Source organism: Colletes gigas, unplaced genomic scaffold (assembly GCF_013123115.1).
Source record: "Colletes gigas isolate AHSC1104 unplaced genomic scaffold, ASM1312311v1 Colletes_gigas_Sc00059, whole genome shotgun sequence".
Taxonomy (NCBI): Eukaryota; Metazoa; Arthropoda; class Insecta; order Hymenoptera; family Colletidae; genus Colletes; species Colletes gigas.
This window is the reverse complement of record NW_025106688.1, coordinates 381,370-398,123: the sequence shown is the minus strand read 5'-3', so window position 1 is coordinate 398,123 and position 16,754 is coordinate 381,370.

Genomic DNA, 16,754 nt, shown 5'->3' with positions numbered 1-16,754 from the left:
GTCTTGCAGATATGTCATTTTTTTTAAAGAAATCAAGGTCACCTTCATTTTTTAAAAATATAATCACCCTTTTTGAAACATCTATGTTTAAATATCGCGTTTGTCCGAGACGGAGAAATTCTATCCAAAAAAAATTTTTGAAATTTTTTTTTCAATGTGGTACTTTGCTTATATGCGCCTACATAGGTCGGAAAGTAAAAAATGCCTGGGCAGTCGAAATTCGTGTTTCTGAGATTTCTGTGTTAAGAGCAAGAAGGGGAAAGACTTCTTCTTCTTCTTCTTCTTCTTCTTCTTCTTCTTCTTCTTCTTCTTCTTCTTCTTCTTCTTCTTCTTCTTCTTCTTCTTCTTCTTCTTCTTCTTCTTCTTCTTCTTCTTCTTCTTCTTCTTCTTCTTCTTCTTCTTCTTCTTCTTCTTCTTCTTCTTCTTCTTCTTCTTCCTGTTTTCTCCTCGCTTCGGCAGTCGATTGTATCAATAAAATATTTTAGTATTTTGTTAAAACGCACCCCGACACAATGGAGAATTATTGAAGGAAAATGAATTGATTATATACATATGTATATATCGGACACATCCCTCGCAAACACGCTGCAAACATTAATGAGAACAAAACTGCAAATCTGTCCTTTTTTAAAACCCCGCAACGGATCTTTGACTCGGAACTCGTCCTCTTCATTTAGCAATTATAATAAACGTAGACTCATTAAAATTCGTAAAAATAACAAAGTTATAGCCATTTAGAGGGAAGAGTACCCAACGGTTAATAATCATACCAGAAATTTTAAATGAGTTTTTCTCGAAACCATATTTTCGAAATTGGCTGACATGATATCACAAATTCATATTGATTAATGGATTTGAAATTTATAGAGACATGCCTGTATGTTAGAAATTTTGCCTTTGACGGTTCTGGGGTAAGTCCTGTGCCGTTCCTCTTACCGGAAAGTCCCACGCCTTCCCCACTCCGTGGCCAGATCCTTCAGGACAAAATCTTTATTTTTTCCAGCAGTACGACGTCAGGTCGTCTGCCTCTTTTAACTACTCTCTCTCTCCATTCATAAACAATCAATGCCTCGACACGCGCTACCTGGAGACCCAACGCGGTCGTCCGCTATCGCGTCACCCGTTTCCAGGCCTGTTTAGTCTCATTCGCTCTTTAGGCCGCATGCACCCCAAAACTCTGTCGTAAATGTATCGTAGACTGGGCGTCCTTCACTGGCCCTTACATTCGACTCTCTTGGAAAATACATTGTCGCTAGCGTTTCTGGAAAACAAAAGCCGATCCCCTATTTCGGGGGAATGTCCACGCGTCGCGTCCAACCATTGTTGCCGTGGCGAAATCGACTTTTTTGCCTTCGCCTTCGAGAAAGATTAAGTAAAAGAGTTTCCTTCATTGGAAGAACAAAAATTTTCCAGTCCTTTATTTTCAGTAGGGACGGTGTCAACTTCCATTCATTTTCATATGATTGATTTTAATGAGTCAGCGTTTTTTTAAATTGCTAAACAAAGAGGACAAATAGGACAGTATTCTCAAATATTTTCCGATTTAAAAATTAAAAATTACAGTGAAATTTATTCGGTTGTTTAGACCCAATAGTATTAATAGTATAAATATGTGAACGCACGTCCATTAGCATAGTAAAAAAATGTCTTTTTTTTAATAGTTAAAATATGATCAGGGGGTCCTAAAACGTGTATTTCCGTAAAAAAATTTTTTTTGATAAATCATAGTTAACTGTATTATGTACAATCTATTTCTGTTTGTTAGCGTCAATCCCTTTTTAAGGGGTGGCACGTGTCAGGGTCAATGCATTTGGGGCTTTGACTAGATTCTCAAGAGTATTGTAGGTATCGATACCGGAACCATAAGTCTGTCATCAGACTTCGGCCGAGTGTAGGGGTGAGTGAGAGAGAGTGTGTGTGAGAGAGAGAGAATGAGCGAGCGATGTGCGCGAGCGAGTATAGGCGTTTTGGAATAATGGCGAAGCGGTCAAAACAGATGTCTCACGGAGCGTGACGGGGAGGAAGACCGAAAAATGGCGGTTCGCAGTTGGCTGTTCGTTGTTTCACTCAATTCCCTACATATATTCCAATATGTTTTAGATTCATTTCAAACACTTGAAAAATCATCTTTAGTTTTCTACATTCATCATCAAGCCTTTCTTCTTTGAATGTAGATTAACTTGTTTTATTTCCAATTAATTTATATTTACAGGTATGTCTCTATAAAATTTAAATCCATTAATCAATTTGAATTTTTGATATTATGTCAGCCATTTTCGAAAATATGGTTTCGAGAAAAACTCATTTAAAATTTCTGGTATGATTATTAACCGCTGGGTACTCTTCCCCTTAAATGGCTATAACCTTGTTATTTTTACGAATATTAATGAGTCTACGTTTATTATAATTGCTAAATAAAGAGGACGAGTTGCGAGTCAAAGATCAGTTGCGGTGTGTTTAAAAAAAGGACATTTTCCTTCAATAATTCTCCATTGCAAAAATTCTACAGTATTCTTACATTTTTTTATATTTTAAAATTTTCCCATGTTATTAGAAAGTAGATATACGACAAAAGTTATACAACTTATAGTTCCTAGCATGTATAACATGTATATGTATATAGCGCATGATCGCTTGGTGTGGAAAGTCAACGAATCTTCAAAAAGTGCCCAGATCTGGTTTTGAAAAATGTAAGGGCTGTCAGTCACGATGGCTTTTGTCGTTTACTGACGATTCGAACGGGTGGTGATGCCAGGCCTGCTTTCGAGAAATGTAAGCGACGTCAGCGATGCAAGAGCGAGAAGGAAAGCGAGTATCAGCCTGTTCTTCTCGGCTCTTCCGAAACTCAACGAGCTCACGTACACGCAATTGGGCATAGTGTGCGAAAATGAGGAATGTGGAATTCCTGGGGCCCCCGATGTGCGGTCTAATAACACTGATTTCGAGTCGCAAATACGTTTCTACCGAGTAATTTTTTAAATAAATGATGTATTACAATTTAAAATAAAAAATAGAGAATTTGCGGTGTACGTATCAATGAAATACATCCTTAGGAATTTTAATAATCTTGAAATTTTTAAATACTCTTAATCGATTGATTACTTCCATGAAATTAATCGATTGATGCCCAATTCTGTACCGTACAGCTTTCATTTCGTTAAAAACCATTCAAATTTATGTAATTTCATTTTCTGTCTCACTTCTTCTTGTGTTCATTTGTGTAACCTGTTGGTAATGTTGCGAGTGACACAAAAATGGTAATGGGGCTCTAGAGCCCCAGAAAAATGGGCCGAAAAAATACATTGGATGAAAGGTCTACTCGTATACCTCTGTGATGGAACTTTACTCTTATGTACCTACATAAGTCGGAAAGTAAAAATATCTGGGCAGCCGAGATTTAAAATCTTATGCCGTTGACGCGAGGTCGGTTTCAGTTGTTTCGAGAGTGAGAAGGAAAGGTTTACATTTATCTTCTGAAGTGCATTAGCACTCACTTCGGACATTTTCAGGGAATCGAAAAAGAGGACGAGTGTCAGTTTGTTTTTCTTGACTCTCCGAAGCTCTAAGAGCTCACGTAAGTACACGTGATCTGGCATACTGTACGAAAGTGGAATGAGGAGTACCCGATGCATCGAGTACCTAGTCTGCTAACATTGCTGACCACCTATTCCTATATGTATATGCCCGACGTGTGTAAATTAAGTAATGAGACTGATTTAAAAAAATTTTTGTATTCGAATAGAATTATAATTCAATATTGTCTCCCTCAAAATAACTTCCTTGGGAAGCCACACAGCGCTGGAGACGATTCTTCCAATTCTCATAGCAGTGCTGAAACTCGGATACTGGTATAGCCTTCAGCTAGTCGGTTACAGCCGCTCCAATGTTTTCGAGTGTTCCAAAATGACGTTCTTTGAGGTGATTTTTCAATCTCGGGAAGAGGAAATCTCCTGAGGAGTCACAAGAATATTTTTACTGGCCAAAAACTCATTTACTGAAATTGATGTGTGACAAGATGCATTGTCGTAATGCAACACCCAGTTCTTCTTGATGTTTGGCCTCACACGCATGACCCTTTTTCGAAGTTTTTCTAGAACCTCTCGGTGAAAGTATTGATTGACCGTTTGGCCTTGAGGCACAAACTGTTTGTGGACGATTCCCTGGCTATCGAAAAAGCAAATCAGCATGACTTTTGACTCATTTTTAGAACGCACTATAAAGAACTGTTTTACGAAAACAGTTGCTACGGACAACCAAACGGCTCTAGGGGGTACAAACTTGTATCAAAGGTGTATCTCACGTTCACCTACCATCTCTCCAAGTCTCGCGTCCCAAATGTTGACAGAACGAATGCTATGTTGCCAGTCTCATTACTTAAATTACACACCTCGTATACCTACACTCCTCGACCAACCATTAACTGTTCCGACCAGTGTGGCCAGATCGGGCATAATTGAGTGCATCGAAATCGACAACAGTGACGACGAACTTCCTTAGCGTCTAACGGAATGGTGGGGATAGCTGGCATACACTACCGCACGAGCCACGTGTACGTGAGCTCGGCGCTTGCGCACAACTTCGGGAAATCGATAAAGAACGCTAGTGTGAGCCTTTCCTTCTTGCTCTTGTAAAAGACAAAACAACTGAAATACGATCTCGCGATAAGTGGCATACGATTCCAAGTCTCGACTGCCCCAGCATTTTTACTTTCCGACCTATATGTAAGGTATAAGGAAATTTATAAAGTATCATAATGAAAAAAATTTTGAAGTTTTTTTTTAGCGGAAATACACGTTTTAGGACCCCCTGATCATATTGTGACTATTGAAAAAAAGACATTTTTTTTGTTCCTCAACGACTAACAATAAGTGAATTTCAATAACGAAAAAAATATTTCGAAATTTTTTTTTAGCGGAAATACACGTTTTAGGACCCCCTCATCATATTGTGACTACTACAAAAAAACATATTTTTTTTTTGTTCCTATGCTATTGACATGATTGCGTCTAAACGGCTGAATGAATTTCAATGAAACTTAACATTTAAGTTTTATGTTCTCGTTTTAAGGTCTCATGATATTTTAAGCGTGATCAGCTCCCATATAATGATGATTATACGTTTTTAGTTTTATAATTATTTCGATACATACACATCATTTGTAACAAATTTTTAAAGCGATTTATATAAATCTTAAGAAGGATTAAGATCAAATATATTTTTCTCCTATCTTTCCTAGACAGGAAAAATTAAACGAAATCTTATGCCTTGCATACCTACCTAAACCACATAAAAAACGTATTCCACAAATATTTTAGAATAATGTTGTTCAAAGCAGTCTTACTCGTAAAGGGTTAATTAAGGGTTAATTAAAATGAAAAACCACTCTTAGCCAGTACCGTGCACGCTACAAAAATAGATTACTACTGACTTTTCCCACTATGTTTTTTAATAACCGTATCAAATTGTTACACACAATCAAATGTTATATATTTGACTTAACTTTACATAACAAAATAATTGTAACGATAGGTAAAAGAATAACGTGCACGCTACCGTTCAATGGAAACCACGGGAAGGTGGTGGTCACTTCCATCAGGAGGGAAATGTAAAAAATTGTTATTTCTTTGTAACATTATCACATGCCGTATATTAAAATGTTTTTATTAATGTAATGAAATTACAATATAATGAAAAACTAACTCGTGAATGCATTAATTTTTATTAATATACACACGAGCCATAAAAATGGAAAAATGATATAATTGTTTACATTTCCAAAGGATGGGATGTCGGGATACGACGTTTGCGATTAAGCTGGCACGTTATGTCGTGCATTGTTGCTCTTACGGTACCGTGACGTAAGTGTAACAAGGCGCGACATTCTACGTCATAGCCACACTATCTACAGCAAGCAATTTCACTAACTAAAAATATACGGCAAAATATAAGCAAATAAATGAAGAAAAAAAATGATAGTTAGAGCAAGCAGAATAGTATTTACAGCAAGCGAAATACGTAAAAAGAGTAACAACACGAGACAAATTGAACGACTATTTACATATTAGCGATGTCCAAAAAAAATATTTTGGACATCACTAACAAGACTGCGGTTGCAGTGTAAGCGCTTTCGCGTGACGTTATGGCACATACATGCATCACACCTTGTTGCGCCTACGTCACGGTACCGTTGACGTAACAAGACCAGTCTACCGCGACGTCGCATGAAAATGTTTATACTGTCATTGCAGCCTAATAGTACGAATTTACTAAAGAGCTTTTCTCTGGAGAGAAAAATCTCTCTAGAGAAAAGCTCTGTAGTAAATCGGTACCTTAATTTTCGTCATATGACGTAGCGGGAAAATTCTCAAAGTTATTGTCATATGTTGCGTTTAATCTTAAATTACACTTTTGCTTCTTAGCAAATCTATGATATAAATTTTTGGAATACAATAGAGCTAGATGATCGTCATCTACCTCCATGGGTTGAGAGTTTTCCCTCTGCGCCTTTAACGAAGATTTCACAACGCAAATAGAGTTGACGCTGGCCGAAGAAAGTTTATTCCGTTTCTTTGTTTTTATGTCAGGTAACATGGAAAACAATCTTTCTGCATCGGCATTGGAATTTGGAAGTGATCTAATTGTATTTACTAATTCAGGAAATTTAATTTTATAGTCCAAATTTCGCGTTAATAAAATTGTTTTCCAGAAACCATCGAATTTCATCTCGATAAGCGTCTGTCTACCTTTCGTTGTAAATTCCAAAGGCAATACTGACCATTCTGTTTGCAGTCCTTCTTCGTCGAAACCGCCGAATTTCTTAGCGATTAAGAGAACATTTCTGAAGGAAATGTCTCTATTTGTATCATTTAATATAAAAGTTGGTTCAAAAACATACAACATGCTAAGAATTGCTCGACGAAGACATGCTCGTTTGCAGCTGTAATATAAAACATTAAACAATTTTTCCTTACGGTTTCTACGATGTCGGACTTGCCTTCTGCATTCAGTTGATGCAGAAAATTAAGACACTCTGTTCCTAAATTTATACTATTAAATGGAAGTTGATTTTCGACTACAGAAAAATTCATCATTCTTACTAAATCTATGTGTTTCAAAAGCTGCGGTTTCAGAAAATTGCGTAATATATCGCATAAAAGTTCTGCCGCAGTCTTTTGAAGCAAATGAATTCTTGTCTCTTGAGTTTGAAAGAAAATGCTAAATTTATAAAAAAACTCAAGAGCGTAATTTAGAAAATAAAGATATGCTTTGGCCTCTGGATTTTGCATCGAGATTAACAGACGTTCCCCGGACTCTGATTTCTCGCTTATTGTCAATTCTTGCAAAAAAAGCAATACAGAGTCCCAATTCTCTAAAAGTGTAACTACGGATGTATAATGCGATAACCATCGCGTAGAACACAATTTTAAAATTTTTCTGTCGGTTGTTTGAAAACATTGCTGAAATTCGCGGAATATAGCCGAACGTTTGGGACTACTGTATATGAAAGTTGCTACTTTTCGTAACAACTCCTCGCATATGTCTGGAATGGTATTGCACGCTTCGCGCACTACCATTGCAGACAGATGACATGGACAGCGGACAGTCAAAAATTTGTCCCTGCATTTTGTTGCAAGCTTTGTCATAAAGGACGAGTGTCGCCCTGTCATGACAGCAGCGTTGTCACATGACAACGCGACAATATTTTCGAACGGAATTTCTCTTTCTATCATGGCAATTTCAAATGTTTTATATAAATTATCTGCGTCACAATTTCTGGCATCAAGATGTAATAATTCTACCAATTCCGTTCGAACATCCAAAGTCTCGGGTGCAACATAACGAACAAGAAACGTCATCCATTTCTCGTTGGTCGAGTCGGATGTTTCGTCAATATAAATAGAAAATTTAGTGTTTTGTAAAACACTAGAAATACGTTTTGTTTCTAAAGGATACAAAACGTTTGATATAATATTTGAACACTTTGTTCGACCGAACGACATATGTTTCAAGACATCAGGATCTTGCCCAATGTCTTTGAAAACTTCAAGAATCGTCTCTGCGGTTCGATACGGAATATTTTTTTCGGCTATTAATTTGGCAAATTTGATTTCCGCGGATTTTATCCTTTCATCCAACGACAGAGGCGATTCTTCGGATTGCGTCGTAAAATTATTATTCAAATTGTCTGCGTTATCGTTACTCTTTTTATAATTCTCAATGTGACACTGAGAATCTGCATGATTATAAATCGTCGATAATCGACATGAAAATTGATTGTTGCAAACCGAACAGAACCACGAATAAGGGTCGCCATCGACTTTATGCAACCATGGCTTGAAATAATCATTCTCAAGCCATTGAGGCATAAAAGTCCTTTTAGAAGTACTATTTTTTTTATGACACCCAGATTCTCCGTGTCTATACACGTTTGAGGAACCGCAAGAATAAGACTTATTGCATAAAGTACAATAAAAACGACTTCTATCATGGGGTACTGCACGTATCCATGATTTAAATCTATGATCATTTATCCATGAAGATAAAAAACCGCGCTTACACTTATTCTTCGATTTCACAACCGTTTCCATGATATAAAAGCAGAAAAGCGAAAGAACAGAAAATTACAGAATACCTACGCGAAAGCTTTTTTTCAATTTAAATGTCTCAGAATGACCTACGGCACGTACGAAATAAAGTTCTATTGAATGAATAGCAGTATATAGACGACAATTTAATATATTTCATTTTGCAGAAATGAATTTAGAGGGGAATCAAAAAAAAAGGAAAGAAGAATATAGACGTTCTAATATATGGCATGTGATAATGTTACAAAGAAATAACAATTTTTTACATTTCCCTCCTGATGGAAGTGACCACCACCTTCCCGTGGTTTCCATTGAACGGTAGCGTGCACGTTATTCTTTTACCTATCGTTACAATTATTTTGTTATGTAAAGTTAAGTCAAATATATAACATTTGATTGTGTGTAACAATTTGATACGGTTATTAAAAAACATAGTGGGAAAAGTCAGTAGTAATCTATTTTTGTAGCGTGCACGGTACTGGCTAAGAGTGGTTTTTCATTTTAATTAACCCTTAATTAACCCTTTACGAGTAAGACTGCTTTGAACAACATTATTCTAAAATATTTGTGGAATACGTTTTTTATGTGGTTTAGGTAGGTATGCAAGGCATAAGATTTCGTTTAATTTTTCCTGTCTAGGAAAGATAGGAGAAAAATATATTTGATCTTAATCCTTCTTAAGATTTATATAAATCGCTTTAAAAATTTGTTACAAATGATGTGTATGTATCGAAATAATTATAAAACTAAAAACGTATAATCATCATTATATGGGAGCTGATCACGCTTAAAATATCATGAGACCTTAAAACGAGAACATAAAACTTAAATGTTAAGTTTCATTGAAATTCATTCAGCCGTTTAGACGCAATCATGTCAATAGCATAGGAACAAAAAAAAAATATGTTTTTTTGTAGTAGTCACAATATGATGAGGGGGTCCTAAAACGTGTATTTCCGCTAAAAAAAAATGTCGAAATTTTTTTTTCGTTATTGCAATTCACTTATTGTTAGTCGTTGAGGAACAAAAAAAATGTCTTTTTTTTCAATAGTCACAATATGATCAGGGGGTCCTAAAACGTGTATTTACGCTAAAAAAAAATTTCAAAATTTTTTTTCATTATGATACTTTATAAATTTCCTTATACCTTACATATAGGTCGGAAAGTAAAAATGCTGGGGCAGTCGAGACTTGGAATCGTATGCCACTTATCGCGAGGTCGTATTTCAGTTGTTTTGTCTTTTACAAGAGCAAGAAGGAAAGGCTCACACTAGCGTTCTTTATCGATTTCCCGAAGTTGTGCGCAAGCGCCGAGCTCACGTACACGTGGCTCGTGCGGTAGTGTATGCCTGCTATCCCCACCATTCCGTTAGACGCTAAGGAAGTTCGTCGTCACTGTTGTCGATTTCGATGCACTCAATTATGCCCGATCTGGCCACACTGGTTCCGACCAGAGATGCCAGAAAAGCACCGCCGGGTGCACACGCACACATGCCAGATACGCGTACGTGAGCTCGTGGAGTTTCGGAAAGTCGACAAAGGCAAACTGACGCATGCCTTCTTTCTCGATTCTCCGAAGCTGCCCGAAGTAATTTCGGATCGCCTCGAGGGAGTCGAGAGAGAAAGGCTCACATTTGCCTTCTCGCTCTAAACAACTGAAATCCGACCTCCCGTCAACGGCATACGATTTGGATTCTCGACCCGAGATTCTCGACTGCCCAGGCATTTTTACTTTCCGACCTATGTAGGCGCACATAAAAAAGTACCCATAATGAAAAAAAAATTTTGTAAAATTTATTTTACGGAAATACACATTTTAAGACCTCCTGATCATATTTTAATTATTGAAAAAAAAGAAATTTTTTTTTATTCCCATGTATGAGCACACATATGTATATTATTATTACGATTGAGTATAAATAACTAAATGAATTTAAATGAAACTTTACATTTAAGTTTTATGTTCTCATTTCAAAGTCCGGTTAGACTTTGACTATAATCAGTCCATGGATAATAATGATTATTCCTCTTGTTTCATAGTTGTTCCGATATATGTATAGGCATAATGTATAAAAAATCTTTTAAATGTTTCATATAAATCTTAGGACGAATTAAATTTTATATATGTTAGACAGACGCGTAGAATGGAATTAGGAATTAAGAAATACGCAGGGTATTCGTATACATGCTTTATTCCCGTTCTTTCAGCGTCGGAAAGACAAATGAGCCCGTCCTGGGCCTAGACCCTCGCCTTTGAGGTCAGCCTTCTCCCCCATCGGTAGGGGTGGGAGTGTTGACGGACGAAGGCCAGACGCGGCCCCTTGCCAGCGCCTCGGCTTGGGCCTCGCCTTTTCCCGACGCCTTACATATAAAAAAAATTATATAAACTTTTTCTCTATCTTCTCTAGAAAAGAAAAAATTAAATGAAATCTTATACATTACGTGCTTACTTAAATCGCATTGAAAACGAATACCACAAATGTTTTAGAACAATGTGCAAAATGTGATTACGATTTTCGCTAAGACAAATTGAAAACTCGGTTCTAACAAGGAAAAGTTGGAATGGTACCCGATTTTGGGTTAGGTTTTACTTTGAGATATTATTAAAGTTATTACAGATACCTATCTTCAGAAACAGAAAAAAATTCAACAACCAGCGTGGCGTGAATGACAAGGTATTTGCTTGCAAGTTCCGAGCTTCTTCTGCTCTGCAGGTTCAAACCCTGCCAAAACAAATCCTTTTTTTTTATTTTTTCAATCATATTTTAATCGTACACTAAATGTGACATTATATTTTTGTCTGACCTTCGAATATTTTTTTTTTAAAGTTGAATTTAACCAATTACATTTAACATATGTTATTTTCAATGTACGAAGTACATGAATCTGGATGGTACTTTTCGTAAAAACAGTGAAAACATAACAATTTCAAGCACCACCTACATCTAATGAAAGTTCTGTTTTCACAGAAATAACAAACTTTTGTATTTAACTCTGATGGAAAGGCCGCTTCATTTACATTGATAAAATGTGAACGATTTTCGGATAGTCGTACCTTGTAGCTCGTACTTTTTACCTTATACTTCAGGTAAAAAGGGATATAGCTGGGAAAAACAGTTTTATGACATTACCTGCTAACTTATGTTACTGTTCTACAATGAAACGCTATGTTTTGTACCTTTAAAAATATTCGACTATGTCCTTTTAAAATTTAAGATACAACCCATACTTTGTATTAAACTGGCAAACGGGATCACTTTTCCTTTGTTTCTAGTTAGTTCTATTTAGTTCGTCATAACAAATTGATACGGTTATCCCAAAACAATCGACGAAAATCATTATTAATTAATTTCTGCAATTATTAATTCTACTGTTTTGTTTATGTTATAAAAGTAAGAACTCTTCTTATTGAAAAATACCACAGCGTGCACAATACTGGTAAAGAGTGGAATCTCATTTTAATTTATTAATTTTCAATCTTAATGTAAGAAAAGTTCGATATCAGGATCTGGATAGCGGTCGGGCGTTTTAAATAAAATCGACACGAATTGCTTTCTAAAACTGTAGCGTATATTTGCTCACGGCAAAAGCCAATACAGTTCTGTACCCTGACAGAAAACCAGGGTCGTGAGGGCACCCTTGACAGTACGGTCCTTCTTTGTCTAAACATTCTGGCCGATCCTCCTTTAAGAGGGGGAGGCGCGCTATAGAGAAGCACATGGCCTGCTTCAGGCATTCCTTGATTTCTACGTTTCTAACATTCGGCCATACTGACATTCAAGTCTGCCCTCAGACTTTACAATAAAATTAGTCCTTTGATTTGGCTGAAAATAAAAAGGTTGTCGTCGTGACGTGATACCGTTGCACCACTCACGATCAACTATGGATACCGTTGTATCCCTTACTGACAACCACCCTGCCTGAGACACGCCTTCGTGTCCATCTGGTTCGGTGTCCTTCCCCGCCAAGATACCGTTGTATCTGCGGAGGATATTTGCCTAAGGTACCTGCGTACCTATGCTCAGCAACTTTGACACCGTCGTGTCCGTCTGGCTCACGTCCTTCTTCACTAAGATACCGTTGTACCCGCGAAGGATATTTGCCTAAGGTACCTGCGTACCTATGCTCAGCAACTTTGACACCGTATGTGTCCGTTTGGCTCAACGCCCTTCCTCGCTAAGATACCGTTGTATCCGCGAAGGATAATTTTCTTGGGTCCGTCCCGTTGGACCGGTGTTGAGTGACCCCTATTTGTCCTCCTCCCTCGTCAGGTGCTTAGGCCGTTGCCCTCGCTTGCCGGATTTTGCCTGGTCGCCGGGCAAAGTCCATCCTGGCGCTTATCGAAGCCTCACGCCTTCGATCCACCCTGACGTTTCTGTAACCAAACTCAAATAAATGTGAGATTGCATTCGAACTTATATGACAGTCGATCGTTAACGAACGACTACCCGTACTAAAATCAATGATACTTTAATTTAACAAAAAAAAAAGGATATATCGATGATTATTGTTCATCATCGTGGTCGTCCCCTTGGATCGTAATCCACGGTTTCATCTTGTCGGCTGCAACGACTGTTCGTAGCCGTTTCGCCCCTTCCCGTAGATCTTCTACGTCATAGCGGTCATTCGGTAGCACCGCTCGAACCTTGAATGGTCCTTTGTACTTAGGCAGCAACTTTCGGCTGCTCCCCGTTGCAGGTTCACTGGTAATTCGTACCAATAGCAGCTCGTCAACGGTATACATACGTGCTTCTTTTCGCGTACGGTCATACCGCTCCTTTTGTTTCCGTTGATCTTCGGATATGTGCTGGCTGATGCTTCCTCGCAAGGCAGCCAAATCCAACCGATCCGTTTCTTCTTTCCAGGCATGCTGCCCATGGTGCACATCGACGCATATAGATCATTGGGATCGGTGTGCTTCGCCGACCTGATTGTCCTGGCAATTGTCTCGCCCGGTACGCCGAATATGACCATGTCGACAATCTTTTCGTCGCTCAGGTCGATGTCCAGCCGTCTGATCAAATTTATTTTCTGGAAGCAATAATCTCCCAGGGCCTGTCCGGGTTTTGCTTCATATAAGTCTGCTTCCCTCAGCAACTTAGAAAATGGCATCGTTCGCCGGAATTGCGCCACGAGGAGGACCTTCGTTTCGGCCCACGTGGTCGCGACTCGCATCCGGGTATCATACCACTGGCGGGCATGTCCTCGCAATCTCGTCGCGATCAATCGCATGACGCTAATGTCGTCCCATGCGAATCGAGCTGCCAAATCGTTTACGTATCGAACCCAATTTTCTATTGAAAGGTCTTCCTTCGATGGGTCGTATATGGGGATTAAATTTTCGTCCCCTGGGCGTGCGTAACCGGGTGATTTCGCACGCGGCGCGGAACTTCGCGTTTGTAAACTTTCCCGTTCCACGCGATCGAGACGGGTATTCCGCGACTCCGACGCGCTTCTTCGCGGACTGCGTGATGGTCCACGCGGAGTTCGCCTTGCCGGGCTACGCGAACGTGAACGTGACCGCGAACGCGAATCCCACCATCAGGACGCATGCGATCGCGCACGCGATTGCCGCAAAAACTCTTCCATCATGTTTTCCAGCTTCTCAACCCGCGATTCCACAACACTCGGTCGCTGGTCCGCCGCGTCTCTGTATCGACTGCACGATGCACGATCTATCGTTCGAACGGTTCAAAATCCATTCACAAAATTCAACACAACGAACAAAAAGTATATACACAATTAACACTACGTCTTATCACTAAAAATAGTCTTACTCTAACTGCACACTTTATTCTTCAAGGACACTCGAATAGTCCGTACACACAATACGCGAGTATCCTCTCCAAATGTGCACTGCACTCACGGTAAATCCCGCTTCTGATATATAAGAGAAGTTCGATATCAGGATCTGGATAGCGGTCGGGCGTTTTAAATAAAATCGACACGAGTTGCTTTCTAAAACTGTAGCGTATATCTGCTCACGGCAAAAGCCAATACAGTTCTGTACCCTGACAGAAAACCAGGGTCGTGAGGGCACCCTTGACAGTACGGTCCTTCTTTGTCTAAACATTCTGGCCGATCCTCCTTTAAGAGGGGGAGGCGCGCTAAGGAGAAGCACATGGCCTGCTTCAGGCATTCCTTGATTTCTACGTTTCTAACATTAAAGTATTTTGATTTTCAAAAATCGTATTAATAATATACATATGTGTGCTCATACATGGGAATAAAAAAAAATTTCTTTTTTTTCAATAATTAAAATATAATCAGGAGGTCTTAAAACGTGTATTTCCGTAAAATAAATTTTACAAAATTTTTTTTTCATTATGGGTACTTTGCTTATGTGCGCCTACATAGGTCGGAAAGTAAAAATGCCTGGGCAGTCGAGAATCTCGGCTCGAGAATCCAAATCGTATGCCGTTGACTGGAGGTCGGATTTCAGTTGTTAAGAGCGAGAAGGCAAATGTGAGCCTTTCTCTCTCGACTCCCACGAAGCGGTCCGAAATTACTTCGGGCAGCTTCGAAGAATCGAGAAAGAGGGCATGCGTCAGTTTGCCTTTGTCGTCTTTCCGAAACTCCACGAGCTCACGTACGCGTATCTAGCATGTGTGAGTGTGCACCCGACGGTGCTTTTCTGGCATCACTGGTTCCGACATTTAAGACAGGGCCGGATAGGGTTAGCTTATTGATGAGTCCACTGGTAGGCCCAAGGCAAAACGCTCTCCTTTTCTTCTGTTATCTCGCTTACTTTTTCCTATAACGGCAAGCAGCCGCAAAATTTAGAATTATAGACACTATCAAAGTACTAGGGATCATCTTTGATAACAGATTTTCATGGTTTCCCTAGTTAAAATACTTAAAAATAGAATGTTTTTATAGACTAAATGTGATAAAAGTTTTATCAAATAACAACTGGAGAGGTAACATATTGGTATAACAATATACAAAGGTCTAACTTTAAAATAGACTATTTTTCCATAATATACAGGGTGTATTCTACAACGCGACGCATAATTTTTCAGCCATATACGATCATTTTAGGATAAAAAGAAAAAATTTTTTCGGTCAAAATTTATTGGTATCGAATGTGTATATTGTTTCCATTGCGAAATCATGATCGTCTTATTTATTTTTTTATCATTTTATAGGGGACATTCAGACTAATTCAAAACGCATATTAGATAATATCTTTAAACTTTCACAGAATATTCTACATACTACATACAATTAAATATGCAAGTGAAGAATAGCTCATGTTCAAGTTCACTCTTAAAAGTATCATTATAAATAACTTCCTCCGCTGGATATCTATTTGGAGCATTCGTCGCACTCTTTTTATAATAAAGCCATCGTCTTTAATTCCGTCAAAGTTCTCAAATCGGTCTTCAGTTTATTTGATAATGAACTTATCATTTCGCTTACGGAATTCAATATTCGAGCGGTTAAAATCACGACCTTCTTATTATACAATCGTTCCTAATATCGTTATCTCGTACTACACGAAACTAAACGTCTTTACACAATACATCATCGATTTTCGCATCAAAACGGATTTCCCATACGCTTATCATTTTATTATTCTCTGAACTGTTAAATTCCATCTTCAGTAATCTTCTAAATATCGTATCTCGTTGCAATTTTGATTTTATTAATCATTTCGAAATGTATGTATCCACGTGAGGAATGGATGTTACATATTTAGTCGTTGATTGTTGCCTCTTTGACCTCGTGTTTTAATGGACACGCTGTTGCGATATGCCCTTCACTTTTACAATTATAGCATGTACGCGTATCTTTTTGTGAACAGTCCTTCGAGATATCACATTCGCGTTTTAAACGATAGCATGTAAATTTCCTCAACTTCGCTTTTTCTAATTTCTTCGTTCGTAGAAAGATTCGGTTTTGTTTCAGAGGATAAATTTACGATGAAACCATTTTTACGAAAAAATAACCTCAAACTTTAACGTTTCGAAGATGTTGGATTAACTTTGTTTTCATTCGAAATCGTAGATTTCGATAAAAGGAATGTATGTTTTATATGTTCTTGATATAGGATCGATGATATACCCAAAATATCGAATCTGCCATCGTAAGTCGTTTTTCTGACTATGCTAGCAAGCGAACTAAATTTCAATAACTGCGGCCGATAGGGCATGATTCAACCTCCCG